General features: G+C 52.3%; 1 protein-coding gene across 6 annotated transcripts in view; it reads left to right on the top strand.

Moving 5' to 3' along the window:
- The window catches only part of TMCC3 (transmembrane and coiled-coil domain family 3), a 299,177-nt gene that overhangs the window by 274,494 nt on the left and 11,777 nt on the right, over positions 1 to 12,906 (top strand). Inside the window, exon 1 of one of the 6 annotated variants that reach the window (XM_008256891.4) lies at positions 7,312 to 7,490. The exons of 4 other annotated variants lie outside the window; for them this stretch is intronic. The gene's annotated coding sequence lies outside the window, so the exon portion shown is untranslated. Of the gene's footprint in view, positions 1 to 7,311; positions 7,491 to 9,227; positions 9,381 to 12,906 lie in introns of those variants that run through there. One more of the 6 variants, XM_008256895.4, reaches the window with a different exon arrangement.

Genomic DNA, 12,906 nt, shown 5'->3' with positions numbered 1-12,906 from the left:
TGGTGCCCACAGGGAAAATGTCACCTGGGAGGAAGGGCACACACCTGCCTGTTAGGTACATTGTGGACCCTAGTATTGATCATTTGGTAGCTGGCAGCCTGTGTTGTGCTTGGAGCAGCAGAGAGCCATGAGGCACAGCAGCTTCCTGAGTCTTTGACCTCTCCCATGAATCAAAAGCAGTGACCAGCTCAGGTCCAGTTGGTCTCGACAGCCGCCCAGCACAGCCTCAGCTGCAGGTTCTCCCGCGTCGCACGGCAAGCAGCTGAGCAGGGGGAAGCAGGTGGGACAACTGGCTGCCCCAGTTGGCTGTGTGTCAACCACTGACTCACGCGGCAGGCACCACGGGCCCGGGGAGGAGGGAGCAGGGCGCAGACACGGGTGGCATGTTAGGGGAACCTCCTCTGCAGGGAGCCGCCAGGCAGTGGGGGAGCAAATGTTGTGCAGATCCTTATCCTGCCCAGCAGAATAAGCACTGAAAAGCGGCCAGAGGCAAACTGGGGGGAGAATACCCAGGAAGCAGGCAGTGCCAGTGGGGCGTGGGGTAGGGCTTGGAGGAAGAGACCCTGTTTGAATTGGCCCTTGAAAAGGAAGCTGGGCGGGAGGCTGTGCTGGGGTGAGGAGCGCGGCAAGAGGAAAGTGCATGAGGTGTTCGGAGTGGCTGGCTAATGAACCAGGTGGCATAAGATGATGGCTGAGAGTTGGACCTTGGTACGCATCTTGGCTCTGTCATATTCTTTTTTTAAGATTTATTTATTTATTTATTTGAAAGAGAGAGAGAAACAGAGACAGAGAGAGTGAGAGGTCTTCCACCCGATGGGTCACTCCCCAATTGGCCTCAGCGGCCAGAGCTGGGCCGATCTGTAGTCAGGGGCCAGGAGCTGCTTCCAGGTCACCCATGTGGGTGCAGGGACCCAAGAACTTGGACCATCCTTTATTGCCTTCCCAGAGAGCTGGATCGGAAGTGGAGCAGCTGGGACTCGAACTGGCGCCCATATGAGAATGCTGGCACTGCAGGCGGCAGCTTTACCAGATACGCCACAGCGCCGGTCCCTCTGTCGTATTCTTCATGCCCTCCACCTCATGGAGCCCTGAGCATTAAATGAGTGTTTATCAGGCTTGCTCTAGTGGTTGTACAGTCACAATGGATGTGTTTATTAGTATGAATATTAGTACTATATATAGTATTATATTAGTATTACATAATGCTAGTAGTACATTAATATAAATATTGAGCCATTTTTCTTCTACTCCCTTAAAGCTACGTGTTTCTAAACCCTGTCTGTTGGCTGGTCGTGTCCTGATCCCTTTATAACAATATTTTATACTACAGATTACCCACCCAGTTTGTGTTTTCCTTCCAGCCTATGTTATAGTCTCAAAAGTAAGGCAAACTCTGGCCTGCAGGGAATAATGATGAAGTTTAGATTTGGGCACTTAGTACTAAAAATGTTGTTTCTTGGTTTGGGTTTTTTGTTTTTTGAAACCAGAGTGACAGAGGGAGAGAGAGACAACCAGACATCTTCCTTCTGCTGGTTCACTCCCCCAAAATGACCTCAACAGCCAGAGCTGGGCCAGGAACCAAGAACTCCTCCATCCAGGCCTGCCACATAGGTGGTGGGGCCCAAGTACTTCGGCCGAGAGCAACAACGGCTTCACCCCACAACACCTGCTCCTGGTTGGGTCTTACATAGCAACTTTGAAAAGGGTGTGAGTCATGGGGAACCCCGGTATGGCTTTCTGTAGCTGCTCTGCTGTTAAAGGAAGTAGCTGTACCTGCCCAGGAGCAGGTGCCTTCCACTGCTCTGCCTTCATTGTTTGCGTTGTATTAGGTACAGGAAGGATCACGTTGCCCACATCTGTACAGGCAGGATCGCATTGCCCACATCTGTAGACTACAGGACACCTGCCTCTTCCCACTGAGAGCCAGATTGTAATGAGGCTCAGAAAAAAAACAGCAGTGGTACCCAGAGGGCTGCAGAAGGAGGGGAAAACAAAACGACGTGTTTGCCTCTCACCTCCCAGCAGCCAAGGCAGAAAGGGCAGCCTGGTTATTGTTATCTGGAAGACACACCCCTATTGTAGTCATTTATTTATCCAAGAAACTGTAGGCGACAGGTTACTTCCTCTGTCATGTAGGGTGCCTGTAATGAACAGAGCCTGGAGTCTAAGTTCCAGTTCAGGCTGCTGCTGTGTTTTCCAGTGGGGGCCGGGGCAGCTGAGGCCTCTGAGGACCCTTCACGTGCTCTGCAAGTCCACCCTGTGGAGCAGGTCTGTGCCCCTCCCCAGGCGCTCCTTGGAGCCCTCACTGATCGTCCTTGTGTACACCCCAGGGGGCACTAAGACGCCCTCCAAGAGCTCCTTCAGATTGCAGGAGCCAAGCTTGGCCGGAGGGCAGGCCCTGGATCTGTAGCTGTCATTCAGACATTTGGAGTAAGCAAGAGGGGGCATGAGGGAGGCAGACCTGCCCCTAGGGCCTTGGACCCCCATTTTTCCTTGTCTTTTAAAACCATCCTGCTCCCTCACTTCTCTGGGCATGGAACAAGCTGTTTCTACTTCCCCTTACTTGCTGGTCTCCACTGTTTTCTGGTGAGAAACAGATGGAAATGAACTAGAAGGTTCTAGAACACTCCCTGTCCCTCAGGGCATTAGTTTAGTGCCCTGGGGCTCTTACCCCTTTCTTCCCTTCCCTTCTGAGTTAGGGACCACTGAAAGCCTCAGAGAACACTGATTCTGTGTTTACTCCTAAAATTGGGACTTCCCACTTCCTCTGTGTCAGAACTACCCCCCCCCCATACCATCTCCTCCCGAGAAGGCACTGGGGTCCCCTCCAAGAAGGCCTGGTTCTTGGTGCGAGAACCATCATTCCAGATGGTACATGCCCGCTTCCCTTTTCCGCACTGGCCTGGGAGGGTGGGGGTGGGGGCTTGGTCCCCAGAGACTCCTTCCTAGTCTTGGAGATAGCCGCCTGGCTCAGCACTGTGTCGCCAGGGCACCGCGGCCATGCCTAGCTGTGACCTGCGCTCCGTCCATGTTTGCTCGGTGCACCTGACCGCCCCTGGCCTCTTCCACCCTTTAAGCGAGGATCCTTTTGACTCTGCCAGCTCCCTTCATTAATTCCCTGTTGGTTTCATATTTAGTAAATCCTTCCCAGGTCAGACTGATTTTGAGAGAGATTAGTTGGCATTAATTGAAAGTGTGAGTGAAGAGCTGTTTTGGAGAAATACGTATTTTCCAGTGCCTGTAACGCAAAGCAGATTACCCCTGTCGCCCGGTAGAGGCTTAATGAGGAGATAATTATTTCTAATTACAGTATCAAGTGTTTGTAAGTGTTTGAGGACGCTTGAGGAATTTGTCTTTGAGAGCCTCAAACACTACTTAATCCCCCTCTCACTAGTAATGCACAACTGTGGAGGAAAGATCCGGGTAGCACAGGTGTGTGTCCTCTGTTCCCAGTGACCCTGAATCCCAGGGTCAGCCGGTTGTCCCCTCCCTGCCATCGGAGCTGCTGGTGGCAGTGATGCTGAGAGCGGAAGGGGGCGGGGCGGAGTTGGGCATTTGGCTCCGTTCCTACCCTGTACACAGTGCACTCCTCCCAGGTTCAGAGCGTGCTATTGTCAGGCCTGACCCACGAGAGGAAGTGACCGGAACACGCATTTGGCTCAGACGCTGTGCTGGCGACAGAGCCCTCTGAACACCGTCAGGATCCCCAGAGGCGGTGTGCTGGGGGAAGGTATTCAGTAGTCCGCAGCGGCGTCCCCACGGATGCGGACGGCAAAAAGGCTGCTCGCGGGTGCCGAGTGCTTGGTAGCTCCAGGAGCAAGAGAGCCAGGTGTCTGCTGCCGGTGCACGTGGTTTGCTTCCACTTCCCTGGCTCCCGTGTCCACTGACAGGGTGCCTGGCAGATGGCCACGAGGCGGCAAGACCGAGGATGGCTTAGCAGGATCGCCTGTGTGATGAGGTCGCAAGGGTGCGGAACCTTTTTTCTGCACCGGGCCACTTGGGTATTTATAACATTGTTCATGGGGCATAGGGAAAATTGTCAGTTTAAAACCTTAGCTTGGCCGGCGCTGTGGCTCACTGGGCTAATCCTCCGCCTGCGGCGCCAGTACCCCGGGTTCTAGTTCTGGCTGGGGCACTGGATTCTGTCCCGGTTGCCCCTCTTCCAGTCCAGCTCTCTGCTGTGGCCCAGGAGGGCAGTGGAGGATGGCCCAAGTGCTTGGGCCCTGCACCTGCATGGGAGACCAGGAGGAAGCACCTGGCTTCTGCCTTTGGATTGGTGCAGTGCCCTGGCCATGGCAGCCATTTGTGGGGTGAACCAACGGAAGGAAGACCTTTTTCTGTCTCTCTCTCACTGTCTAATTCTGCCTGATCAAAAAAAAAAAAAAAAAAAACAACAAAACAAAACAAAACAAAAAAACCACGAGCCTGCTATGAGTTTATTGGATTTCCCACCCGCACTTGCCTTGGCAGGGCCAAACCAAATGACCTTGTGGACCTTGTGTGGCCCTTGGGCAGGTGTTCCCCTTCCCTTGGCCAGGAGGGAAGTGACATGAGGTGCCTGTTCCTCCGGTGGCACACAGGAAGACCCCACCACCACCACCTGCTCTGGTCCCCAGCATTGGGAAAGCGCCCCCCTGGCCTCCAGCAGCATCCAGGGTGCAAGTTGGCTGGGTGCCCCCCCATGTGTTCAGGTACCACCCCCTCGCTTTCTAGACCCTTAGACATGGCCGGCTTCTCCCTGGTCCTTTATCTTCTCATTTTTCCCTGCTGCTGCTGTCGCATCCACTCTCTCCTCTTCATGATTGTAAATGCTTGGGCCTTGTTCCCAGAAAAGCCACACGCTTTTTGATTCTCATAAAATGGGCCCAAATCACTGTTTTAGCACACGGGTCAGCAAGGATGAATTTCACAGGCTGTGTCAAACCGGAGAGTCCAGGGGCTCCAGGAAGCAACCCTGGGGCCAGGGATGATGGTGCGTTACAGGGGCAGTGCCTCCAAGTTCAGGTTGAGGGAGAAGCTACAGGCAGGGTAGTCTGAGCGAGACCCACAGCACCCATCACATCTGCATGACTGTGCCATGACACTGCAGAAATGCTTCTCACGTGGCCGCTGGTGCTGCTTCATAAACCTGTGTTGAGCCCTAGCTTAATTGGACCTCAAAAAGCCTACTAGGGTACTTCAGAACTGGTGTGAAAGGGGTGGGCATTTGGCACAGTGATTGGGACACTGCTGGGACACGTGGATCCGGGAGTCCTGGGGTTTGCGTCCTGCCCAGCTTCCTGCTTCTGTGTACCCCTGGGAGGCAAGTGATAGCTCAGCTGCTTGGACCCGCCCACATAGGATACCTGGATTGAGTTCCCAGCTCCTGGCTCCAGCCTGGCCCGCCTCAAGCTTTTGTGGGTATTTGGGGAACAGACCAGCAGATGGAAGGTTGATCTCTCTTTTTCTTGCTCGCTCTCATTTCAAATAAAAAATAAATTTTAAAATGGGGCACCTTGGTGCAGTAGGTTAATCCTCTGCCTGCGGCACCAGCTTCCCATATGGGCGCCGGTTCTAGTCCTGGCTGTTCCTCTTCTGATTCAGCTCTCTGCAATGGCCTGGGAAAGCAGTGGAAAATGGCTCAAGTCCTTGGGCCCCTGCACCCACGTGGGAGACCTGGAAGAAGCTCCTGGCTCCTGGCTCTGGATCAGCTTAGCTCCGACCATTGCAGCCATTTGGGGAGTGAACCAGTGGATGGAAGACCTTTATGTCTCTCCCTCCCACTATCTGTAACTGTACCTCTCAAATAAATATGTAAAAATCTTTTGTAAAATTTTTAAAATGAAAATTTCATGGAACATAGAAGTAAAAGTTTTTTGGTGCAAAAAACATTGTGAAATCCATGCACAGTATTTCCATAATGCTCATTTTCCATAAAACTTTTTGGTGACCCTGTGTATGCATTGATTTCAACATGTTTTTGCACCACAATAAGCTTTATTTTTTTAATTCCATTTTCCAGGAAATTTTTTCAGTCTTCAGTGTTCTCATAAAAGAAGGTTGGTGTAAAAAACATGACAATGTCTGAAAATAAGTACTGAGTCTTTTTAAGGGAGGTGGACTCTGGAGACACCAGTAACACAAGCCATTTATGAGCTCTGTGCCCCTCCCCCCAGCAATTTATTTCACCTCCCTGTGCCCAGTTTGCTAACTTGCAAAATGGTAATGATGGAACCTGCCTGGGAGAATATTAAACAGTAAATGAGATACTGTCCATGTGGCTCTCATAGCATTTTCCCTGCCTGGCTGTGTGGGAGGATTGTACTTGCCTGTCCCTTGGGAGTTAGGGAGGGGAGGGAGTCCCAGGTGTGTCTGTCCTGGGACCTGCCCTGGGAGAAGTCTCCAGGAGTATTACAGCTGGGCAAGCCCCAGCACGGCCCACAGCCGACTCGAAGATGACTTGTTAATGCGAGCAAGGAATACAGCTTTTTCAAAGAGCCTCTGAAATTTTGACATGGTTACCATGGCAAAGCCTAGCACAGGCCGGCGGGCACTCAAAGCAGAGTTGAGCGAAAACAAGTTCTAGTAAACAGTGATGGTGACGCGGTTACCTGGGCAGCAGACTTGAAGCGGTTCCCTCCTGAGCTCCTGTGGGCCCAGGTGTGAGTGTGCGCCTGCAGGTGTTCTGAGATACCTGTTGCCTCGCAAATGACCGCCTGACCCTGCCCTCGGTGTCCGAGCCCAGCTTCATCATCCCCAGCGTGGGCCCCAGCAGGCACTGCCGTGGCTCTGCGCGTGCCCCGGCGTTCCAGCCGCTCTGTGCCCCCAGAGCCTCAGTCCGTATTTGTCAAGGGTGTCTTAGCCCATCTTCTGTCACTGTAACAAACTGCCTGAGGCTGGGTGGCTTACAGAGTAAAGGGGTTTACCTGGCTCATGGTTATGGTGGGTGGGAAGTCTGGGCCTCCCCTTGGCTGTCACAACGTGGCTGAGGAGGGGCAGGTGCAGGGCTGGCCTTGCTTTATAACAACCTGCTCCAGGAGAACCACTCACTCCCGTGAGACCAGTGTGGATGCATTCCTGGGGTGGGGCACCAGGACCCAATTACCTTCCCCTAGACCCCGCCTCTTGGAGTTCTACCTCCTCAACATCTGTACACCGGGGACTGAGCTCAAGGCTTATCCACACCAGAGCAGGGACTCCTGGGAGCCCCTGTTCTTCCCTGGGGTTCTGTGACCTGGGAATTTGGGGGACAGGCCTCTGCAGTGGGTAACCTTCTGTTTCTGCTCATCACCATGGAAACGACAAGGGGCAAATACAAAGCATGATGGGGGGTGCGCTCAAAGCCTGAAGCTCTGGGTCCCGGAGCAGTGCTGGGTGGGGCCTGCGTGAGATGAACCAGCACGGGAGGGTTGGCTTGCGCAGAGATGACTCAGGGCCACTGTCTGACGTCTGTCCAGGGCTTGGGCTTTTCCTCAGCCTTTGTTCCAGAGCTCTGAGGAGACAGCGTACAGGTCTGTGTCGTGGGAAGGGAAGCACTGTTAGGGAAGGCGGTTTGCTGGGATGCTGGTGCCGCCTTTCATCTGGGTGATGGCAGTGAGTCCTTCTGGGCGAACTACAGGGGACTGGCCGTTGTGTTCGTAAACAGCGTCTTTTCTGCCAAAACACTTAATACACTTCCTTTTTTAAAAAATCAGAAAGCACAAAAACATAATAAAAAGAATGAACCCGTATAACCCTGCAGTACAAAAATAACCGTTGTTACCACTTTGGAGCTTGTTTTTCCTCCAGAGTTTACATGCAGGTAACAATACCACACAATTGACAAAAGCACTCCCCACTGCCTGTACCAGGAGGTCTGTAGGTCCTTTAAATGCATTATCTCTTTTATTTCTCACAACGAATCTTGGAAGAATCATTATCTCCATGTTCAGAAGAGGAAACTGAGGCACACAAAGGCTGTGTCGTGGAAGGAAACCAGAGTATGGGTGTTCAGGGTGGCAGTGAAGTCCCTGCGTCCCATGTCAGAGGCCCCACTTCGAATTCTGGCTGCTCTGCTTCCAATGCAGCTTCCTGCTAATGAGCACCTGGGGAAGAACAGATGATGACTCAAGTACGTGGGTCCCTCCCACCCATGTGGGGGATCCAGGTGGAGATCTGGGCTCCTGGCTTTGGCCTGGTCCTGTCCCAGCTGTTGTAGGCATTTGGGAAGTGAACCAGCAGCAGGTGGAAGATCTCTCTCCATCTCCTTTATGTCTCACATAAGATTTAAATAAATAAATAAATAATAAAAACCCAAGGAAACCAGAGTAGACTCCGTGATGTAGACTGTTATGGTCTTATTGTTGTACAGTACTGTGTCATAGTTAAATAGCTTGGATTATATTTCCTGGAATTGTTTGGAATTAAATGACCTGATTCCGTCTTCCTGTTCTATAGATTAGGAAATGAAGCGTACAAAAGTGGCTTGGTTGACCCAAGAACACATAGCCAGCAAATGTCCATGCCCAAAGTGGAGTCCGTGCCTCTCGATCTACTTAGACACATGCAGGTTGGCTCCAGGTGATCCATGAGCCGCTGTCCTCATGTCTTCCCCCTAAACCAGGCTGCTCTGTGTAGAGTCAGTGCCAAGTCCAGTTTAAAGGAAGGATGGGGGATTCTGACCGCTCTCTTCCTAACTCAGGCATGTGATTTCAGTTTGTGTTCAGGAAATGTATGGGCATCTAACAAATATACGCGTTTGTGTGTGTGTATTTGTCAGAGAGCTCTCCCAGCTGCTGGTGCACGCCCCAAATGCCTGCAATGGCCAGAGGTGGGCTGAGGCTGAAGCCAGAAACTGGAACTCAGTGCAGGTCTCACACGTGAATAGCAGGTGCCCAAATATTTGAGCCATCACCACTGCTTCCCAGGGTGTGCATTAGCAGGAAGCTGGAGTCGAGAATCAGAGCTGGGACTCAAACCCAGGTGTTTTCACTGTGGGATGTGGACATGTTCGCTGCGAAGCTAAACACCCACCCTAACGTTATTTCTAGCTGACCCTTGACTGTCTGTGAACGGTCAGGCCATAAAAAGCCGGGAGCTACAGCCTGGCGGGAGCTACAGCCTGGCAGGAGCTCCAGTCTGAGACCCTCATCCTACACTTGGGACTGAGGTCTGTTGAGGAGCAGTAAGACTGCATTGTTAAAGCTTTCCATGCTGCTTTTCCCCCCCCTCGCCCCCGCCCCCAGCCCGGCCTCTCAAGGATGTGCCAAGCATTGTCACAGCTTTCAAGTAGGACAGGAGTCAGTCCGCGTCTGTGTGTCAGTATTGCTGCAAAGCTGGCGCGGCCATCCCCGTGCCGTGCACGGTGTGACAGAGAACACTGCCCGTGCACTGGAGGCAGGAGAACAGCGGAGTCGGGCAAGGTAAAGTGTGGACCCCTGGCTGTCCCAGGGTGTTGGCGGGGGGCTTCTCAGTAGAGAGTACCCAGCAGGTTTTGTAAATAAGCTAATCTGACCCATCTGATCTGTAAGCTTCAGGAAGGCAAGCGTTAAGTCCTCACAGACCCACAAAGAGTGTCGGGAGAGTGACCAGAGGAGCCTGTGTCCAAGTCTGGGACCTGCGACACGAACCAGTGCTGTCGGGCATCAGGATCTGCTGACCTGGAGTGGGGGGTTGTGGTTAAAGGGGTCGCGGGTCAGAAGGGGGTCTGATCTGTTTCTTTAACTGGGTGCTGGCTTCACAGTGTATTCGGTCTGTATAATTTCACTGAGTTTTATGCTTAAGTAAATGTGTTATTTTTTTGGACAGGTAAATTACACTTCAGTTAAAGTTTGAAAGTCCTTATTTGCATATGGTGTGGCACACTAGCCATCAGAAAAAAAAAATCTCCGTATACTTGAATCTGAAATGGTGCCAAGTTTATTAGTATTGCAAAGTCATCTCTACCTGGAGTTATCAGGGCTGTAGAGGCAGAACTTCTGAGGTCGGTTTTTTTGGTTCTGGTTACCTGTACCTTAAATTCCTTCAGTGTAGATTTCTTGAAATCAAGCATGATGTCACCTTCAGCAGACAAACGTTGATTGACAGCCTCCTGTGAAGAAGGGAGGGGTTCCCAGTGCGCTGGCTGCTGCTGTGGGCTCACCTCTCCCCTGAAGGAGCCTGCAGGCTGGGGGCGGGGGAGTTAAAGTATCCCCGGGGAGCTGGAGGTTGGCGCAGCGATTCAGACGCCAGTGCCTGGGCTTGAGTCCCACTTTGCTTCCAGTTCCAGCTTCCTGCTAATGCACATCCTGGGAGGGGACAGGTCATGGCCCAGGAGTTGGGCCCCTGCTGCCCACAAGAGAGACCCAGATGGAGTTCTGGGCTCCTGGCTTCGGCCTGGCCAAGCCCTAGATGTTGCACATACTTGTGGAGTGAACCAGTGAATGCTCTGTCTCTCACTGTCTCTCTGCCTTTCTTTGTTTCTTTCTTTCCTAAGGTTTATTTATTAATTTGAAAGGCAGAGTGACAGAGGGAAAGAGAGTTTCCATCCACTGTTCATTCCCTAAATGGCCTCAACAGCAAGGGCTGGGCCACGCAGAAGCCAGGAACCTGCAACACCATCAAGGTCTATACCGTGGGTAGATGAGTCCAGGCACTTGGACCATCTGCTGTTTTCCCAGAAACATTAGCAGGGAACTGGATCGGAAGTGGAGCAGTCAGGGCTGGAACCTGTGTTCTTAAGGGATACCAGCATTGCAAGCAGCAGCCTAACCTACTGATCCACAACCCTGGCCCCTTCTCCACCTTACGAAGATGAAAATAAATTTTGTTAAAGTGCCCAGATGAGTGATAAATGGAGAAGTCAAGTGTGTGCAAGGCACCGGGATAAGTACGCTTCATGGACAAAGAGGCCTGCAAAATGGATTGTAGAGAAGTTGTAGGATTCTGAAATCAGAATTGGGTAGGTGGTGGGCATTATAAATATCATAGATGTTGGGGCTGGCGCTGTGGTGCAGCAGGTTAAAGCCCTGGCCTGAAGCGCCGGCATCCCATATGGGCGCTGGTTCTAGTCTCGGCTGCCCCTCTTCCAATCCAGCTCTCTGCTATGGCCTGGGAAAGCAGTGGAAGATGGCCCAAGTCCTTGGGCCCCTGTACCCATGTGGGAGACCCAGAAGAAGCTCCTGGCTCCTGGCTTTGTATCTGCACAGCTCCAGTCATTGCAGCCATCGGGGGAGTGGACCAGTGGATGGAAGACCTCTCTCTCTGTGTCTCTACCTCTCTCTGCTTTTTAAATAAATAAAATAAATCTTTTAAAAAATATCATAGATGTGAGAAAGACCCATAGAAGATGTGTGTATTTTCTGGGAGCTTTGGGGTATATGGCTCACTTAAGACGAGTGACATGTGTTAGGTCCAGCCAAGGACTGGGCTTAGCTAGGGCTCACGGTGGCCAGTGTGTGCTTCCTTAGGGAGGCAGTGGGGAGCCTAATGAGAGGCGGGGCAGCGTGACCAGATCTGGTATCTCCAGTAAAATCAGGTTTCCCACCTCGGTGATTCTACGCTTACCATTAATTCCCCACAAGGAAGGTTTTCTAGGCTCCGTGCGTGCCTTGTTGCTCTGATTTAAACCCGTGCCCCTTTGGATTCCCTGCCGAGCCGCCCGTGCGTAGCCTCCCTGCGTTCACCCGTGTGCACCAGGGGAGGTCACAGTCCGCTTCCTTCCTCACTGATCTGTTGTCTCGTCTCCAGTGATCTGCACGCCTTTCCTTGCATCCCTCCCTGTGTGGTGCTCTTCTGCCAGACAAAGCAAAACCTGTGCCTTTCACTCTGAGCAAAGTCGTGTGGTGCGGGAAGAGGGGGCCGAGAACCGTGAGCAGACTTTGTGAGCTGGGAAGGAAGCCTGAGCGGCGGTGTGGGCTTGTGTCCACGGACCCTCCGGGCTGAGGGGCGGGGCGATTTACCCTGCAGTGGAGTCCCCGAGTCTGGGTGCCCCAGACCCGGGAGGCCTGTTAACGTCTTTGCTGATTTTTTTTTTTCTGTTACCAGCCTTCCAATCCCTAAGAGGGAGAAAGGCTAATGTGCTGAACATTGTCTCATCTCCCCTTCGGTTGCTGCTAAGCCCCCCCTGTTTGGACCTTACTGTATTCTCAGAGGGTTGTTACCTTGCCAGACAAAGACACCTCAGTTTAGATCTTGGTGATCACTGTTGGGAGGTTGTGTTGCAAGGCCACGAAGACCCCCTGTGCATCCTCTGAGGACAGAAGTGAGTAGACTGTCCCGATGTGGAAAGTGGAGGAGAGTCGGAGTCACCTGGGCTCAGATCTCAGATGTTTTACTTTCAGTTCCTGGATGTTTACAGGTTTGACACATCTGTTACAGCCGCATCGATGAGGTCAAGCAAGATAGCCTGTGGGGGCGGAGGGGGTGGGAAGTCCCTGGAATCCACCGCACCTGCTGACCCCGACCTTTCCCTTGAGAGCGCGAGCTTGCCACCCCCTTGCCCGACACTCAGTGCTGCCCTGGGCGGAAGGCTGTGTCACGTGTCTTAGCAAAGCGTGGTTCCTCTGTTCTTTGCATCACCATGGAGTGGTCGGGGGTGATTTGTTTCCATATCTACATTCTATTGTTGTAATTGCTCGGTTATTGAAATTAATCTCGCACCATATTGTTCTGTCACATCTGCTTAATGATTCCATTAAGAAAAGGATTTTCTTGCATGATAGATGTTCTTGCTGGAACTTTATTTCTTTTTCCTTGTTTCACCCCCTTTTTGTCAAATGAGTGAGTTCCGAATGGTGCGTGGCAGGTGTCCCAGTTACCTGGGCCCTTGGGAAGCCAGGGGTGACTGGTGACCTCATTGCATTCCGCGCTTCCCACCCTGGCAGCCGGCAGACACTGCCTCAGCAGGTGGAAAAGCCGACAGCCTGGGAGCTCTGCCCCTCACGGCTCCTTCTTAGCGTATGTGTCCAC

The sequence above is a fragment of the Oryctolagus cuniculus genome, chromosome 11 (assembly GCF_964237555.1).
Source record: "Oryctolagus cuniculus chromosome 11, mOryCun1.1, whole genome shotgun sequence".
Lineage (NCBI taxonomy): Eukaryota > Metazoa > Chordata > Mammalia > Lagomorpha > Leporidae > Oryctolagus > Oryctolagus cuniculus.
This window is presented reverse-complemented; position numbering and strand designations above follow the sequence as displayed.